The sequence below is a fragment of the Hibiscus syriacus genome, unplaced genomic scaffold (genome assembly GCF_006381635.1).
Source record: "Hibiscus syriacus cultivar Baekdansim isolate YM2019G1 unplaced genomic scaffold, ASM638163v2 tig00111027_pilon, whole genome shotgun sequence".
In the NCBI taxonomy this organism is placed as follows: domain Eukaryota; kingdom Viridiplantae; phylum Streptophyta; class Magnoliopsida; order Malvales; family Malvaceae; genus Hibiscus; species Hibiscus syriacus.
The window spans coordinates 3756178-3771050 of NW_024062960.1; the positions used below are offsets into that span (position 1 = coordinate 3756178).

General features: G+C 36.6%; 1 long non-coding RNA gene across 1 annotated transcript; it reads left to right on the plus strand.

Moving 5' to 3' along the window:
- The first annotated feature begins 14090 nt into the window (after positions 1 to 14090).
- On the plus strand, positions 14091 to 14453 carry LOC120151010. Its single transcript, XR_005518575.1, has 3 exons — positions 14091 to 14125; positions 14248 to 14333; positions 14414 to 14453. It is a non-coding gene; the product is annotated as an uncharacterized LOC120151010 (long non-coding RNA).
- Positions 14454 to 14873: the final 420 nt, after the last annotated feature.

Sequence of the window (14873 nt, forward strand, 5' to 3'; positions counted from 1 at the left end):
ATTTAGAGAGTTTCTTGAGAGTTGTTTTCTTCTTTTTTATCAAGAGAGAATTATCATTGTTTTCTTCTTGGTAGATAGAGAGAAGTTGTAATTCCTATTTTCTCATAGTTAATTCCTATTTTCTTATAGTGAAATTCTTCTACCGTTGCCCGTGGTTTTTACCCTATATTATTTAGGGGTTTTCCATGTAAATTTTGCGTCTCTTTTATCTTCATTTTTATTTTCTCAAATTATCAATGACGATTTTGCTCTATTCGATAGCCGTCTTCCGCAACAATTGGTATCATAGTCAGATTTGAGTGTGTAATATCTGCTTATTGTCTTTGTGGTTGCCACCAAAAGGTGGATCCTCCAACATAAGAAAGTAAGAAGGTATTACCAATTCTTTGAAGGTTCCAAAGAACTATTCACGATAGTGAAATAGTGGGAGCTATCTATAATAGAAGCTATGGCAACAAAATTTGATATTGAAAAATTCAATGGGAGAAATTTCTCATTGTGAAAATTGAAGATGAAAGTCATCTTGAGGAAAGACGGGTTGTCTAGCAGCTATCAGTGAAAGGCCGATAGATTTCATAGATGACAAAAAATTGATCGAAATGGTCGGGAATGCTATGACAAACTTTCATCTAGCATTAGCTGATGAAGTATTGTCAAGCATCGAGGAGGAGAAGACAACTAAGGAGATATGAGATCATCTCACCAAATTGTATGAGGCCACATCATTGCACAATAAAATTTTCCTTAAGAGGAAAGTGTACACTCTCCGGATACCAAAATCTACTTCAGTGACGGAGCACTTAAACACACTAAACACTTTATTTTCTCGGCTTACATCCTTAAGCTGTAAAATAGTAGAACAAGAATATGATGAACTTCTACTTCAAAGTCTACTGGATTTGTATGATCAACTTGACAAACAATAATATCACCAGTCTAGTCTTCGATGACGTTGCAGCTGTTGTTCTACAAGAAGAAAATCGGTGCAAGAACAAGGAAGACGGACAAGTAAATCTGCAACAAGCAGAAGCGTTGACAGCGATGAGAGGGAGATCAACAGAACGTGGACAAAGCAGCAGTCACAAACATGGTAGATCAAAGTCGAGAAGCAAGAAGAATTTAAAGTGCTACAACTGTGGAAAGAAGGGTCACTTGAAGAAGGATTGTTGGAGTCTAAAAAAAACTCTAATCCACAAGGCAATTCCGCAAACACTTCAGATGATGGAGATGCTTTATGCTGTGAAGCGTCAACCACCGTGGAATGTAGAAAGAGATTTGCTGATATATGGCTCATTGATTTGGGAGCAACATATCACATGACCTCAAGAAGAGAATGATTACATCATTATGAATCTGTCTCGGGAGGATCTGTGTATAGTTGCAATGATCATGCCTTAGAGATCGTTGGCGTTGGAACCATCAAATTGAAGATGTGTGATGGAACAATTAAAGTTGTTCGAGATGTGCGGCACGTAAAAGGCCTGAAGAAAAATTTATTATCCTACGGATTGTTGGATAATAATGCAAGTAAGATTGAAACACAGAATAGAATCATGAAGGTGTTTCGTGGAGCGCTTGAGGTGCTGAAAGGCGAAAAGATAGCAGTAAACTTGTACATGCTAAAAGGGGAGACTTTGCTAGAAGTAGAAGCCTTTGTTGCCTCATATAGTTCAAATTCTGCAATGTTATGGCATCAGAAACTTGGACACATATCAGAACAAGGAATGAAAGTCCTTGTGCAGCAAAAGCTACTTTCAGGCTTAACAAATGTATCACTTCCTTTGTGTGAGCATTGCATAACAAGTAAGCAACACCGGTTGAAATTTAACACATCAAATTCTAGAGGCAAAAATGTTCTAGAATTGGTTCACTCTGATGTATGGCAAGTACCAGTTACATCCATAGGTGGACCAAAATATTTTGTCTTATTTATTGATGACTACTCCAGGAGATGTTGGGTGTACCCTATTAAGAAGAAGTCAGATGTGTTTTCCACTTTCAAAAAATTCAAAGCGCGGGTGGAACTTGATTCTGGAAATAAGATCAAGTGTTTCAGAACAGATAATGGATGAGAATACACAAGCAAAGAATTTGATGACTTTTGCAGGAAAGAAGGCATTAAAAGACAGTTCACAGTGGCGAATACTCCTCAACAAAATGGAGTGGCAAAGCGGATGAACAAAACCTTGTTAGAAAGAACAAGAGCAATGTTGAGGGATGCACGCCTAGAAAAATCATTTTGGGCAGAAGCAGTTAATACCGCCTGTTATTTGGTGAATCGAGCTCCATCAACTGCAATAGAGCTGAAGACACCAATGGAGATGTGGACTGGTAAACTAGCTGATTATTCAAACCTCCATGTATTTGAAAGTATTGTGTACATGATGTACAACTCCCAAGAAATCTCAAAGATGGATCCAAAATCCAGAAAATACAAATCCTTGGGGTATGCTGATGGTGTAAAGGGGTATTGCTTGTGAGATCCCACTATCCGTAAAGTGATCATTAGCAGGGATGTTATCTTTGTAGAAGATAAGCTACAAAGAAAAGAAGAATATAGTAGCACTGAAAAGCCAGAGACAACACAGATACATGTGGAAAAGGAGTTTGAACAAGGAGATTCTTCTGAAGCAGAACCAGCTCATGATGAACAAGAACCAGAGAGTTCTGAAGCTCCAACAACTCGTCAATCAGATCGTGTGAGAAGACGTCCCAATTGAAACTCAGATTATGTTATAGAAGGTAATATTGCATACTGCCTTTTAACAGAGGACGGTGAGCCATCAACATGCCAGAAAGCAATAAAGAGCTCAGATGCTTCACTGTGGATGATGGCGATGCAAGAAGAAATTGAAACCCTTCATAAAAATAATGTATGGGACCTTGTGTTACTACCACAATGAAGGAAGCCAATTGATAACAAATGGGTCTTCAAAATCAAACAAAATGGTGCCGATCAAGTGAAGAGGTATCATGCAAGACTGGTGGTCAAAGGATATGCTCAAAAAGAATGTATTGATTTCAATGAAATCTTCTCTCTTGTGGTTCGACTAACAACAGTTCGAGTAGTCTTGGCAATGTGTGCTACATTGAATTTACATCTAGAGCAACTAGATGTTAAAACAGTTTTTCTTCATGGAAATCTTGAAGAAGAAACTTACATGCTCCAGCCCGAAGGTTTTGAAGAAAAAGAAAAGAAGAACTTGGTTTGCAAGTTGAACAAATCTATGTACGGTCTAAAGCAGGCGCCGAGGTGTTGGTATAAGAGATTTGATTCCTTCATTATGTGCCTTGGAAATAACAGACTTAATGCAGACCCTTGTGCTTATTTCAAGAGGTCTGGTGATAACGAGTTTGTTATATTGTTGTTGTATGTGGATGACATGTTGGTTGCAGGACCCAACAAAGATCATATTAAAGAATTGAAGGCACAACTAGCTAGGGAATTTGAAATGAAGGACTTGAGATCAACAAACAAGATTCTAGGGATGCAAATTCACCAAGACAAAAGTGATAGGAAGATTTGGCTTTCGCAAAAGAATTACTTGAAGAAGATCTTGTCACGATTTAGCATGCAAGATTGTAAGCCAATTTCTACCCCTCTTCCTATTAACTTTAAATTATCCTCCAATATGAGTCCTAACAGTGAAAAAGAGATGATGGAGATGTCTTGAGTACTATATGCATCAGTAGTGGGAAGTTTAATGTTCACTATGATATGCACAAGACCAGACATTGTACAAGCAGTGGTTAGTCGGTACATGGCGAATCCAGGCAAAGAGCATTAGAATACAGTGAAGAGGATCCTGAGATACATCAAAGGGACCTCAAATGTTGCATTATGTTATGGAGGATCAAACTTACTTATCAATGGGTATGTTGATTCTGACTATGCAGGGGATTTGGATAAAAGCAAATCTACTACAGGATATGTGTTCAAAATTGCTGGTGGAGTTGTAAGTTGGGTTTCAAAATTGCAGTCAGTTGTGGCTACGTCCACAATAAAGGCAGAATATGTAGCAGCTACACAAGCCAGTAAAGAAGCAATTTGGTTTAAGATGCTATTGGAGGAGCTTGGGCACAATCAAGAGTATGTCTCTTTGTTTTATGACAGTCAAAGCGCCTTGCATTTAGCAAGGAATCCAACATTTCAATCTAGGACAAAGCACATACGAATTCAATACCATTTCATTCGTGAAAATGTGGAAGAAGAGACAGTAGATATGCAGAAGATCCATACCAAAGACAACATAGCAGATTTCATGACGAATGCGATCAACGCTGATAAATTTACTTGGTGTCGATCCTCTTGTGGCCTGCCAGAGACGTAAGCAACATGATGGTACAAGGTAGAAAGAATGGTTTGAAGATATGATTATTCCAATCAAATCTTCAAGTGAGAGATTGTTGAAAGTTAGTGCAACTTGCACGAAAGTTGCAAGTATTAATGTACCGAAAGGTGTATTTCAATAATCAAGCTTGATTTTGTTAATATTTAGAAAGGGCAAAATACAAACTTTAGTCATTCAAATTTAGGGTATTTACAAATTAGTCCTTAAACTTCAACTATAAATACCCTAGCTCATTTAGCTTCAAAATCATCCCAAAGCATTCTAGCTTTCTTACAATACTAGAGAGAATTTAGAGAGTTTCTTAAGAGCTGGTTTCTCCTTTTTATCAAGAGAGAATTATCATTGTTTTCTCCTTGGTAGATAGAGAGAAGTTGTAATTCCTATTTTCTCATAGTGAAATTCTTCTATCGTTGCCCGTGGTTTTTTCCCTATATTATTTAGGGGTTTTCCACGTAAATTTTGCGTCTCTTTTATCTTCATTTTTATTTTCTCAAATTATCAGTGGCGATTTTTCTCTATTCGATAGTCGTCTTTCACAACACTAAGATCTTCCCTACCCCCGTTCTTGGAGAAAAATCTTGAAAATACCAAGAAAGAAGAAGAAATTAGTGAGGTAAAAGCTATAAGACTGCATTTAGGAATCTAGGGTTTGTTCATAATTGCTCTTGTTGCAGTTTCATCATTGAGCTATAAACCCATGGTCTTTCAAGTTTGGGCTTCCGGCAATATCCACAGCAGCAGCAACGGTGGTTTTTATAAGTGGTTCTTGTTATTATAACCGTGAACCCTCTGAAGGAAGTCTATTCACCATAGTGTTTAGGGTACTTCTAAAATGTTCAGTGTTCAGGGTCAGCTTTATGAGAAAGATGCTGATGATAATATCCTTTTTCTGAACCACACCAATGATCTCTGGTTTAGCTTTCTCGTTCTCTGTTAAGATTTTCAGTTTATCAATAAAGATATTTGTTGAATCTTATAACATTTGGTGCAGTCTTCTGGATAAAGCTGTGACTTTTTTGCCAAACCAACCTCAAGAGCAACAAAAATGAAACAGGTGAAGACTTTGTAGAGTAATCGAAGTTGAAGAAATGAAGCTCGTCATCCGCTCGTTTTATATGTGCCCGTTCTTCATCATCTGCGGGCTTGTATCCGCCACCATTCATACGTACTTCATATCTCAAACAATGTTGAAGCATAGTGAGGATGTTGCGTGAATGGTCAGTAATGATAGTTAGGGTTGTTGTGTACATGTTGAGTAAGTTGGTTAGGTAGTCAGTTGAGGTTGTTAGGAGGCTGTTAGAGGCTCATTACTTGTATATATACTGGTATAGTTCTTTAATGAAAAGCAAGCAAGTTCAATGTGATTTCTATATCACTTCATAAACATTTTACTTGAGTTTTAACATGATATCAGATGTTGGTGATCCAGTGACGTGGTAGGAGTTCATTTTTATTTGCTGGTGTCTAGTCGTTGGTAGTATGGCGCCTCCGGTTTCTCCTCTTTTGGGTGCTATTGTGAGTAGCTCTGATTGTTTGGGAGCTGCTCCGAAGGTATTCACCAATAAATGGTTGAGTGTTGTTTTAGATTATTGAAACTTTTTGTTATGGAAACAACGGGTGTTGTTAGCTGTTAAGAGTCATCGTCTTGAGAAGCTGTTCTCTGGTTCGGTTGTTCCTCCGTCTGCGACGGTTATGCTTGATGATGGCAATGTTGCTGAAAATGAAGACTATGAGCTCTTTGTGGCTCAAGATAGTGCATTAGCCTCATGACTTTTGTCTACGATTAATTTTTCCTTGTTGCCACATCTGGTGGGAGCTGAAATGGCTGCTCAGGTGTGGATGATGATAAACAAGATCTTTGCCTATAAGTCAGCAATGACAGTGATGAATCTGCATTATTAACTCAAAGCGGTTCATCAAGGTGATCTAGGGATGCGAGTGTACATCTCTCGAGTCAAAGAAATATGTGATGCTTTAGCGTCGTGTGGAAGCCCAGTTTTCGATCTTGAACACATTACTACAATCTTGAATGGCTTATCGGTAGAGTACAGACCTGTAGTCACTGTGTTATCGGCTAGTCGTGAGACTTTAACGGTGGAAGGAGTAATGTCTGTTCTTATTGATGATGAGACTCAATAGAAAAATTTTAATCGTTTTCATAATTTTACGGTTGCTGCTAATGTGGCGCAGGTTAAAACTTCTGTGGATAATCAGTCTGATCGATTATTTTAATAGGATCAATCCAAATCGGAGAGGCATGTAGCTTATAATCAAGTCGGTCGTGGTTGAGGGCGTGATAAAGTTTAGTGTCAATTATGTGGCAAGAATGGTCATCTTGTCAATCGTTATTGGTATAGATTTGATAAGTCTTTTTCAGGTATGGATGACTCTGATACGAGGAGTTCATTCAAGGAATTATCACCTTCAGCTAATGTGTTTCATTATAGCTCCACTTCATATGCATGTGGGAGTAAGCTTAGCGTGTGTGGAACTGGTGTGGATGATCAAGAACGTCTCAGGCCACTTGGAAACATGGTTGTTGCAAACCCTACTTATGTATCGTGGTTTGTTGATTCAGGGGCTACTCATCACGTTACATTCGATGCAACAGAAATTATGGATGGCTCAGATTATACAGGGGCTGGTTAGCTTACTATAGGCAATGGTAGTGGTCTTTCTATTACTAATGTTGGTCAAGCTTCTATATATACTTCATCGCGTTCTTTAAAGCTGAGTGATTTGTTACATGTTCCTTCTATAACTAAGAAATTGGTGTCGGTTTTGAAGCTTGCTAGGGATAATAAGGTGTTTTTTAAATTTCATGCTAATCATTGACTGGTTCAGGATGATAAGTTTGGTGTTGTGTTACTGCAAGGTAGAGAGGTTAGTGGTCTGTATGAGTTTGGTGGTTACTTGTCTGCTCGTGTTCGTGATGCTGAAGCTAATGTGGCTCATAGTTCTAATAATAGCTATGTACTTTGGCAAGATCGATTAGGTCATCATTCTCATAAAGTTTTGTTACAAGTGTGTAATCGATGTAATGTAAGCTTGTTAAAGAATATAAATAAACAGTTGCTTCCAGTTTGTGTTCCATGTCGTATGGGTAAAAGTCATAAGCTTCTATTTTTTATATCTGAGACTCAATATACACATCCATTTCAGTTAATATTTACTGATCTATAGAGCCCTGATCATATTATGTCAAATGGATTTAGATATTATGTGTCATTTGTTGATGCGATTTCAAGGCATACCTGGATATACTTGTTGAAAGTTAAAGGCAGGCTGTTCAAGCATTTCAGATGTTTCAACAGCTAGTTCGTACGCAGTTTGGCCAAGAGGTTAAAGCTATGCAGAGTAATTGGGGATGAGAGTTTTGTTCCCTGTCAGTTGTGCTTGCACAATGTGGGATTCAACATCGGGTGCCATGTCCTCACATATCTCAACAAAATGGGGTTGTTGAAAAGAAGCATCGACATTTCTTTGAAATGGCATTAACGATGTTAACTCCAGTGTCTTTGCCTCTTAAGTTCTTGTCATTTTTTGTTGTTACAGTAACCCATTTGATCAATCGGTTACCTACTAAGGTGCTTCAAGGATCTACTACATTTGAGAGGTTGTTTGGGAAACTTCCAACCTATGATCATCTTACAGTGTTTGGTTGTCGGTGCTTTCCCCACTTACAACCGTTTCAACCATACAAACTTGCATGCAGGTCACAACCGTGTGTGTTTTTGGGTTATAGTATGAATCATCGAGGTTATCAATGTTTAGCGCCTGATGGGTGAGTGTATATGTCTCGTCGTGTGGTCTTTGATGAGAAGGTATTTCTATTTGTTGAGCATGTAAATAAGAAGAGTGCTTCAGCTGAGGATAGTTCGTGTACTGTAACATCGTTTATTGTGGTTCTGGTGCTCGGCGTGTTTGTGGTGATTCTTCACAAGCAACTACGGGTGTTAGTCAACCTGTGGTTCAAGAATCTGATTATGTATCAGTGTATAATGAAATTTTGTCTGGGAATGTTGAAGCTAGGGCTTCTGGTGTTGTTATGGGTCAGCCTGATGGTAGTAATAGTACTGGTACAGGTGAGAATGGTGATAGTTTGTCAGGTGTTGTGAGAGGTCATGTAAAGCATCAGGGAGCATTATCGGTTGTTGAGCCAAGTCCTAGTAGTACTTCTAAGCGTTCTGAAGATGTTCTACCCTGTCCTTCTTCTTAGAATGGACATCCAATGATCACTCATAGTAAACGAGGAATTTTTAAGCCAAAAGTGTTTGTTACTCAAATACAAAGGAGTGACAGTGAGCCATGCACAATTAGTCAAGCTCTTCAAAATCCACAGTAGAATGAAGCAGTTATGGTTGAATATGATGTACTTGTAAGGAATGGTACGTGGGTACTTGAGCCACTGCCAGAAAGGCGAACAACAGTTGGATGTAAGTGGTTGTTCAAGATTAAGTATAATACTGATGGTTTTTTTTTAAACATAGGGCTCGTCTTGTGGCAAGAGGATATTCACAGATACTCGGTCATGATTTTAATATAAGTGGTAAAGACTACCACAATGAATATTGTGTTATAATTAGCTGTGGCTCGTGGAAGGAGTTTAAGACAGGTTAATGTCAATAATGCGTTTCTTAATGGTGAGCTTGGAAAAGAAGTGTATATGGTGCAACCACCAAGGTTTGAACAAATGGCTAGTGATGGATCTCGATTGGTCTGTAGGTTGAAAAAGGCGGTGTATGGGTTGCGTCAAGCCCCACATATGTGGTATTCCAAGCTACGTCACTTTTTGTTGGAGCTAGGGTTTCGTGGCACTTCAACTAATGCATCGTTGTTTATTCGCCGAGTTGATGGAGTTTGCTCAGTTGTCTTGGTATATGTAGATGATATCATTATTACGGATGAGTCTCGTGATGTTATTAATGATGTGGTTTGATTGCTTGGTCAGAAGTTTTCTTTGAAAGACTTGAGTGAGCTTGGCTATTTTCTTGGTGTCGAGGTTCGTAGGACGCCTGAGCAATTGGTATTAAGTCAATACAAGTTTGTTCGAGGGCTGTTGGAGCAAACAGGAATGGTTAATGCTAAGCATGCACCTACACCGATGGTGGTGTCACCAAAGTTGACTTGTGATGCTGGGAAGCCACTTGCAGATACGTTGATGTATCGGAGTATTGTTGGGTCCTTGTTGTATTTGAGTCATACATGACTAGATATAGCCTTTAGTGTTAATCGTGTGGCTCAGTATATGCATCGTCCTTGTGATGGTCATGGGCTTGCTATCATGGTTTGGTATTCCGATCATCAACTGCGTTTGAAGCTTGTTGTGTTACTGCTTTTGCTTATGTTGATTGGGCCAATAATGTAGATGATCGTCGGTCAGTGTCTGGGTCGTGTGTGTTTCTTGGGTGTAATCTAGTTTCATGGAGTGCTAGAAGGCAGAAGACGGTAGCTCGATCAACAACTAAGGATGAGTATCGCAATATTGTTGATACAGTGTCTGAAGTAGTTTGGATCAGGTCCTTGTTAGCTGATATGGGTGAAGTGGTGTTTATAACTCCTATTGTGTGGAGTGACAACACAAGTGCCATTGCCATGAGTGCTAATCCAATGTTTCATGCTCGTTCTAAGCATATAGAGTTGGATCTACATTTTGTGCGAGAAAAAGTGGCTTGTGGAGCTGTTCAGGTAAACTATGTGCCTGCAGAACATCAAATAGCTGATGGGTTGACTAAACCCTTAGTGAAGTCTGCGCACGATTTGTTTCGATAGAAAGTTCAAGTTGCTGCAGTCGAGAAGGAGACAACTGAGAAGGACGGGGAGAATGTTGAAGTATAGTGAGGATGTTGCGTGCATGGTCAACAATGATAGTTAGGGTTATTGTGTGCATGTTGAGCAGGTTGGTTAAGTAGTTAGTTGAAGTTGTTAGGAGTCTGTTAGGAGGATGTTAGAGGCTCATTACTTGTATATATACTGGTATAGTTCTTTAATGAAAAGCAAGCAAGTTCAATGTAATTTCTATATCACTTCATAAACATTTTACTTGAGTTTTAACAAGCAGACCACTTGAAGCGCGACAATTACCCTCTTCTAATTCTTCCTTTCTTTTGCGACATCCAAAAAGTACAGTCATTTCATCTCATGTGGAGTCTCAAGCAAGTATCAACCTCGAATCGGCATAGGCATATCCATGATTTTAGACACCATCTGTTGCATGGCTGCTGCAACAGTCGAGGCTCGGAGATTAGACGTGGTCAAGAGTCATGGTTTACTCGATAACCCCGATGACGAAACTCCCATGTTTTTCATCGTATTGGTACCTCAGTTCGTGTTGCTTGGTGTCATCGATGGAATCATCGAACAAAGCGTTTCTGGTTTCTTCAAAAACCAGGTTCCTCCCACCATGAGACCGTACCTAAAATGGTTGAGCGAGGGGATTTGAGGAGTAGGGATAATCGGCGGTGCGTTGTCGGTGGTAGTAGTCGGAAAGATTAGCCAGATGGGTGGGAGAACTATTAGTACACTTGCAAAATGAAGTTTCTTTCTTTCTTTCTCTTAGTTCTATTTTATTGTCAAATCTAATTACATTCGCAATTAAAACTTTTAGTGTTGAAACTTTTATTTGAACTGAGTAAGAGAGTGTACATATACCTTGGTATTTTCTACAGGTCACCGGGAAACTCACAGCTTTGAAGGGTTTGGATGCTAGGTTACAAGAGCTACGTACTTACCTTGATCTTGTTATTGATGAGAAGCTTCCTTTGAATCACGAGATACTTTACTATTTACAGGTAAAATAAATTGAGAAAACAACGAAGCTAAAGACATTTTGCAATTGTGAACTTTTAAGTTTTAATATCCCGAATACGCTAAATGTGGGTTGTTTTGCTGTACGACGCTTAAAAACGGTTAATATTCGGCGTGATCGGTTAAATAAGTGACCGGTTAAAATTTAGATAGGTTATGTTATATTATTTAACCGGAAATATTATCAAGTACAATAACATATTAGGTAACGCTTATATAATGTAATAGATAGCGCTTATATAATAAAATAGGTATTTAACCGGAAATATTATCAAGTACAATAACATATTAGGTAGCGCTTATATAATGTAATAGATAGCACTTATATTGACCTATTTTATAAGTAAATCGGTATATTTATACCGGTAACATTACAAATTTACCTATTACATTATAATTATCGGTTTCGATATTTTTTGGATCGATACTTTTTATAAATGTATCGACACTATATGCGTTCACCTTTTGTCATTTATAAACCGGTTTTATCATATTTTTACATGTTATATTAGTATGGATCGATACATTTTTATAAAGTATCGACACTTTATTGGTGCTATAACTTCTTCTCTTATTAATTCCAAAAGTGTCGATACTTATAATAAATTATCGACACTTTCAACATATCCGGTAGCGCTTTATATGTTTTGTCATTTCGAGACCGGTTTTGTCATATTTTTACCTGTTATATTGTTATGGATCGATACATTTTTATAAAGTATCGACACTTTATTGGCGCTATAACTTCTTCACTTTTAAATTCCAAAAGTGTCGATACTTATAATAAATTATCGACACTTTCAACATAACCGGTAGCGCTTTATCTGTTTTGTCATTTCGAGACCGGTTTTGTCATATTATTACATGTTATATTGTTATGGATCGATACATTTTTCTAAAGTATCGACACTTTATTGGCGCTATAACTTCTTCTCTTTTAAATTCCAAAAGTGTCGATACTTATAATAAATTATCGACACTTTCAACATAACCGGTAGCGCTTTACTTGTTTTGTCATTTCGAGACCGTTTTGTCATATTTTTACATGTTATATTTTTATGGATCGATACATTTTTATAAAGTATCGACACTTTATTGGCGCTATAACTCTTCTCTTTTAAATTCCCAAAGTGTCGATACGTATAATAAATTATCGACACTTTCAACATAACCGGTAGCGCTTTACCTGTTTTGTCATTTCGAGACCGGTTTTGTCATATTTTTACATGTTATATTATTATGGATCGATACATTTTTATAAAATATCGACACTTTATTGGCTCTATAACTCTTCTCTTTTAAATTCCAAAAGTGTCAATACGTATAATAAATTATCGACACTTTCAACATAACCGGTAGCGCTTTACATGTTTTGTCATTTCGAGACCGGTTTTGTCATATTTTTACCTGTTATATTGTTATGGATCGATACATTTTTATAAAGTATCGACACTTTATTGGCGCTATAACTTCTTCTCTTTTAAATTCCAAAAGTGTCGATACTTATAATAAATTATCGACACTTTCAACATATCCGGTAGCGCTTTACCTGTTTTGTCATTTCGAGACCGGTTTTGTCATATTTTTACCTGTTATATTATTATGGATCGATACATTTTTATAAAATATCGGCACTTTATTGGCGCTATAACTTCTTCTCTTTTAAATTCCAAAAGTGTCGATACTTATAATAAATTATCGACACTTTCAACATAACCGGTATCGCTTTACCTGTTTTGTCATTTCGAGACCGGTTTTGTCATATTTTTACATGTTATATTGTTATGGATCGATACATTTTATAAAGTATCGACACGTTATTGACGCTATAACTTCTTCTCTTATTAATTCCAAAAGTCGATACTTATAATAAATTATCGACACTTTCAACATAACCGATAGCGCTTTACATGTTTTGTCATTTTGAGACCGGTTTTGTCATATTTTTACATGTTATATTGTTATGGATCGATACATTTTTATAAAGTATCGATACTTTATTGGCGCTATAACTCTTCTCTTTTAAATTCCAAAAGTGTCGATACGTATAATAAATTATCGACACTTTCAACATAACCGGTAGCGCTTTACCTGTTTTGTCATTTCGAGATCGGTTGTCATATTTTTACATGTTATATTGTTATAAATCGATACATTTTTATAAAGTATTGACACTTTATTGACGATATAACTTCTTCTCTTTTAAAAAAGGTAAAATTTACCTAATATGTTGAAAGTGCCCATACTTTTTATAAAAATGATCTATACTTTTTTTAAAGTTATGTAATTTATGTTTCAATTTTTTTTAATAGTGTTTCATGTTTTCCACCAACAATATTAGTTTAATAATTTCATTTACACAAAAAATTATTTAATTGTTTTGATATTTTATAAAATATTATTTAGAATTTAAATTTAACAATATGTTTAGGTAGAAAATGTATTGACACATATTTAGGTAGTTATTGTACATACCTAAATATGTACTACGAATTTAATGTTATATCCACCCTTTAACTACCAATACCAATACCACATCCTATTGAAAGCAGCACGACTGAAACATGTTCAAAATGAACCTTTGCTTACATCTCCATCAACGAAGTGTCGATCCTTATATTAAAGTACCGACACTTTAAATATATTCGGTACCGCTTTACTGGTTATATCATTTCAATATTGGTTTTGTCATAGTTTTACATGTTATATCGTTGTGGATCGATACATTTTTAATTTGGATTGACACGAACCGACAAGTTAAGTTTGTCGGTTGCACAATTTTTTAATATTTCTTCATGACTTAGACCTACTACATTATTATTAGTCAACATTTCCGATAGCGCTAAACCGAATTTGTTAAATATCTTTTAATATATCCGGTAATGTCGTATATTAGTCGTATATTAACCCGCCGTTCCTGAGACATTCCCGCTAAATGTCCCTTGAATTAATCAAGACTTTTGCAGGTAATGCAGGATTAACGTCCCGTGTCAAAAAAATGCTGAAAATGCTCGCTGTTTTCAGATTAGATGGGGGATGTTTAATAAGTTTTGAAGTTCTTGATCCATATTCTGTGTTTATAATGCAGTAAAAACAAATGAAATGATGTTGGTTATATATCTGTCATCTCTCATTCGAAGTGTAATTGCACTCCATAACTTGATCAATAACAAGGTGAGAACCCAACTCATTTCCCCTTTATTCCATGGTGGAGAATGCGGGTGGTGTTTTGACTGGCAACTTTTGGTTTTCAGATGCTAAACAAAGAACATGAGAAAGCCGAGGACGCAAAGCCAGCAACTGTCCAAGCTGCCAGTTGAAGCCGAATATCATCAATAAAGGCTCATATAATTCTTCTAAATTTAATTTTATAATTAATAAAATACAATCTAGTAAATTTCATTACATTTTCAAAATAATAAAATATTTAAAATTGAGTGCTCATTTCTATAGGTGTAAATGAACATATTGTTCAACGAATTATTTTTGAATAGTTCGTATAACGTTTGTTTATGTTCATTTACTAAGCTAAAAAAATGAGAATGAACAATAATTTTATATTCATTTAATAAATATTAAATGAACATGAACAAATGTGTGTTTGGTTCGTTTATGCTAATGAATAAGTTCGAGTCATTCTAGTGTAATTAAAAGTGGTGGAAATGATTATGATTTGTATTTATAGTTTATAAAATTACATTTGACTAGGCTACT